This window comes from Vicia villosa, linkage group LG2 (assembly GCF_029867415.1).
Source record: "Vicia villosa cultivar HV-30 ecotype Madison, WI linkage group LG2, Vvil1.0, whole genome shotgun sequence".
In the NCBI taxonomy this organism is placed as follows: Eukaryota; Viridiplantae; Streptophyta; class Magnoliopsida; order Fabales; family Fabaceae; genus Vicia; species Vicia villosa.
The window spans coordinates 221,046,134-221,051,562 of record NC_081181.1 but is presented as its reverse complement, the minus strand read 5'-3'; positions in this window follow the sequence as shown (position 1 = coordinate 221,051,562).

Below are 5,429 nucleotides of genomic sequence, written 5' to 3'. Positions count from 1 at the left end.
CACATTCAAAATCAAGGATCTTGGCAAGCTTAAATACTTCCTTGGATTGGAATTTGCACGATCCACTCAAGGTATCTTTCTCAATCAAAGGAAGTATGCATTGGAATTGCTTGAGGACAGTGGTTTATTGGCTACGAAGCCCAGTCCTACTCCCTTTGATTACTCCTTGAAACTATATGACAGTGACTCACCCCCCTATGAAGATGAAACAACCTATAGAAGACTTGTTGGCTAACTGTTATATTTGACTACAACCAGGCCTGATATTGTTTTCATTGTTCAGCAACTTAGTCAATATATATCTAAGCCATTACAAGTTCATCACTCTGCAACAATTAGAGTGCTCAAATACCTCAAAAGTGCTTCTGCCAAGGGATTGTTTTATTCTTCCTCCCCCACACTCAAACTTTCTGGTTTTGCAGACTCGGATTGGGCAAGTTGCCCTGCTACTCGCAGATCAGTGACTGGTTACTGTGTCTTCCTTGGCACATCTCTGATGTCTTGAAAATCCAAAAAGTAATCCACAATATCCAGGTCTAGTTCAGAAGCGGAATATAGAGCTTTGGTTAGCTTAACTTATGAACTACAATGGTTACAGTATTTGTTTAAGGATATTCACATTCCTCTTGATCAACTTAACTCAGTCTACTGTGATAATAAGAGTGAAATATGTCTTGCTCACAACCCCATTTTTCATGAGAGGACAAAACATATTGAAATTGACTGTCATGTCATTCGTGAAAAAATACAAATTGGCCTCACTCACCTCCTGCCAGTTCCTTCTGCTGCACAATTGGCGGATGTACTTATCAAGCCATTGTCTGCTTCCTCCTTCAATTCATTGATTTCCAAGCTTGGTCTATTAGACATTCATAGTCCAGCTTGTGGAGGGCTATTATATGATGAAAATAGTGATGTAAATAATAACTCTAATTAATCTTTGTAACTGAATTAGTCTTGGCTAACTTCGTAGCTAAGTTAGGAGGTAGTTAGTTCCCTAGTTTACTATATATATTAATTACACTTGTATATTATAATCAGGGTTTTATAATGAATATATTTTCTTTAATGAATTTCTCACCTCTGATATTCCAAAGTTAACACGACTTGTTCCTTAAACCTAAAACCACATAATATTTAATGTCAAAAGTAGCAAGGTCATCAAAGTCACATGTCTCATTTTCTTCGAACGACTTGTTCCTTAAACCTAAAAACACATAATTTTTAATGTCAAAAGTAGCAAGGTCAGCAGGTACAAAGCCCATAGAAATTTTCCCTACATTGGTTTGTTTGCATTAGTCCCCCGTGGTTTGAGTTGGTGGAGCTGCCATGGTTGTTTCTTCTTCTTCACTTTCATTATCAAACAGGTGAATCTTTCTATACTAAAGCTTGTCTCACAAATAACTGAATTCTAAATTAAAACAAAAATTAAAATGTCGCACAAGTGTTGCCTTGTTGAAATTATCAACAATCCCTGACAATGGCGCCAAAAACTCGGTGACTTCTCGGCAAGTATATTGTTAGTGTCGAAGTAATATAAATAAAGATTGTACATACGGGGATTACTATTTAACAAAACTATAATTGTGCGAATTAAAAAATAAAGGTTGGGGTTTTTTGAGTTTTTTATGAAAAAATAAATTTGTTCTGAATTCAATACGAGAAAAGCGACTAAGTTTTACCGTAAATCCATTGTTTATCCCTTGTTGATGTTTAGTGCGTTAGATGAATGGTAAAGTTGTTATATTTTTATGGTGAATTAGCAAAGCCGCTATACACAATACTTTGGTGTATAGCTCACTAATTTTTACTGGTGACTTCTTATCCCGATTGGTCGGTGGAAGTGATATTAGGCGTTATTATGGTACGTTAATTCAAAATCCGCTACTAGTGGTCTCATATTTCTATTCAATAAACAAAACTTCGGTTCAAAGAAACACAAAAAAGAGGGAGATTGAATTGGGTTTCTATAAATAAAAAATTTCGAACACCCAAACATCAAACAACACTTATACACAAAGCACACAACAATAATAAAGACACAAGTATTTTTTATCTTGGTTCACGGTTAAGAAGGACTTAATTCAATAATAAATTCAATGATTACAACCTTAATGACTAACTTCCATTGGCATCTCAACAATTATGGCTTATTTTGGTCCCTCAAGAAAAATAACCTCAATAACAATTTTTATTAACTTCTCAAGGACTCTGACCAAACTTAGTCCCTCGAGAAAAACAACCTCAATAATAACTGTTATTGACTTCTCAAAAATTATGACCTAACCTGGTCCCTCAAAGAAAATAACCTCAGCAGAAACTGTTATGGACTTCTCAAGGATTCTGACCTAACCTAGTGTTAGAACAAGATTTGTTCTGATCAATATTCTTAGTTTTGATGATAAGAATGTATATGAATTTTGCTGAGATAATGTCGTACTCTAATTCTTTGCAATTTCTATTTCAGGAAATATATAAAGAGTATGCACAAAATCAGCGCAAGAAGCACTGACTTAGAAGGTTCAAGTATGCAACATCAGAACATGCTCTCGCAAGACATCAGAAGATGGTCAAGTAGAATCAGAACATGGTCTATTGAAGCATCAGAAGAACTTGAGATCATAAGCAGAAGCACTGAAGTTCTCAGGGTATCACGCTAGAAGCTCTTCAAGGTCAGAAGACAAGAAGATACTCTGCACCAAGCTGTTTGACTCTGATGATATTCAAACGTTGTTTACACAAACATCAGATCAGAAGCAAGTACAATATGGAAGGCTACACTGACTGGCAAAAGGAACGTTAGAAGCTATTAAAGGCAACGTCAGTAGACACAGCAAAAGCAAGGCTTGAGGTAGTTGACAAAAGAGTGAAACATTAAATGAAATGTTGTACGGATCATGCAACGCATTAAATGCTCCCAACGGTCATCTTCTCAAACGCCTATAAATAAAAGTTCTGATGAGAAGCTGAATACAACACTTTGTGCAAACTTACAGAAACGCTATCAAATTCTAAAAGCTCTCAAACTTCATCTTCAACCTCACTTCATCACTGTTGTAATATCTTAGTGAGATTAAGCTTAAACTTAAGAGAAAAATCACAGTTGTGATAATAGCTTATTAAGAAGCATTGTAACTCTTATAAGAATTTGTTTACATTCATTTGTAAGAACTAGAGGAGATCAATTTGTGATCGGATTCTCTAGAAAGTCTTAGAGGGTATCTAAGCATTGTGTTCCTAGAGTGATCAGGTTGTGATCAGAATACTCTAGAAGACTTAGAGGTTATCTAAGTGGAAAACCATTGTAATCTTGTGTGATTAGTGGATTAAATCCTCAGTTGAGGTAAATCACCTTGTCAAAGGTGGACTGAAGTAGTTTAGTTAACAACGAAACAGGATAAAAATAATTGTGCAAGTTGTTTTTATTTTAAGAGTTTTGAAACTACACTTATTCAAACCCCCCCTTTCTAAGTGTTTTTCTATCCTTCGCCTAGTCCATCAAGACAATTAACCAACCTTGTTAAGATTACAAGGTTTTGTGTGTATACAAGATTGCTTCTTTATAAAGTTTATTACACAAAAATAAGCTTAAAAGATAACACTTAAGATATATGAAATAAAAGCTTTGAGTGTTTCTCTTTGTTATATTTCAATATCTTCTTGATACTTGATCTTCTTTTCTGCCACCATTAGCAACATGTTGACTTTCTTCTTTAGTTTCACAAGTTTCTTCATTTTTTGGCTTCATTGATATTCTTCATTTATTGTCATCTTTTACATGTAAGTGACTTCTTCATGTTCAGATGCGCTTATGCATTTGTAGTATCATTTCTGTTCTTACTCACTGTTGTTCATATACTTTGTACAAATATATTCTTCTTCATGTGTGCATCTTCTTCTTGTGCAGATTCACTGTCCACTTTCTGTGTCTCTCAATCTCTTGTGTATATTGTCTTCTACACCATGCTTTATTCAATCTTCCATGTTCTCTTTAAATGGATAAATAAAATATATATGTTGGAGGATAAAAGATTGAGTATCTACAAAACAAATATAGTTGTTGGAGACGTTAACTAGTGACCAAGTACAACGGCGCTTGCAATACTAGGGTAGATGATAGGCGTGTGAAAGCAGTAATAGTATAATTTTCACTCATTTATACTGATTTATAGGGTAGTGGATAGGATGTTGTATTGTATTCACGTGATATTGTACTTTTAATATTTCCATATAAACTCCCTTCACAACTATCTTCATGATTCAAAGGCTTCAGATAAAATTAAATGAAGCTAGATTAAAGGTCAGAGTCACTATCATATTATTCACACTTAACTCCTTGAGTCAAAGGTTTTGACCAGAGCTAGTCTTCAAAGATTTGAGATATTAGAGTCATAAAGAATTATAATCTACTCTATCCATTCCTATTTATAAGAAAATTTTAACTTTTTATATTCATTAAATAATTGATGTATATATTTAGTCTAAATACACCATTTATTCAATGAACCTAAAAAGTTAAAATTTGCTTATAAATAGGAATGGAGAGAGTATCTCAGATCTCCTGGAAATATTCTTGTACCAAATGCTTGATTTGATTCGCTTTTTTTCAAGATCTTCTTTAGGACGTTGTCAATTTGAATTAGAGGCTTCATATAAATAGTGATGAAGCTTGTTCAGAGTTAAAAGTCATTCTCTTACATTAGAGTTTGCTTTCTCAAGATAACGATAATCTTCAGACTTTACCGGTCTTCAGATTCTAATGATCTTCAGATTCTAATGATCTTCAGATTCGATATGTGCTTAGCTCAACATTTGGTGCATTCAATCTTGACTTCTTTAGAGTCAAATCTTGACTTCTTAACAAGTTTTTTTTCACACTATTGTTAAGTGTGAAAAAAATTCGATGTGTGCAAAACTAGTATAGAGTACAATTTTTCTCTCTATACTAGTTTAGTTGTTATCACGAAAACTTGAAGGATTAGTTAACGGACAAAACTTGTTTCAACGGAAAGTAGATTAATTATCCTAGTTCAAACTCATAGGCTTAGGGTCAGTAATCCCTATTCATCTAAGTTCATATTATAAGCGAGTCCAAAAATAATACACGCTAAGAACAAGGATAATTAAATAGAAAATATAACTTTAATTATTCATAAAGCATCAAACTAAACATATAATCCAACAGGTTCAAAATAAGTTCATCAGACAAACCTAATCTAGAGAAATTTAGCTACCCATAATAATACAATAAAATATCAAGAGTTTTGAAGATGATTTCACGTGAAATTCTTGAAGAGTTTGACCTTCAATGACTTCCATTGCTCTCAAAACTGCCTTCCTAGGACTAATTGACGTCACTTTTGAGTATAAAATGCAGAACCCTTGAAAAGATGACAAAATTATCCTTTTATAGCTGCCAGAACGCGTTA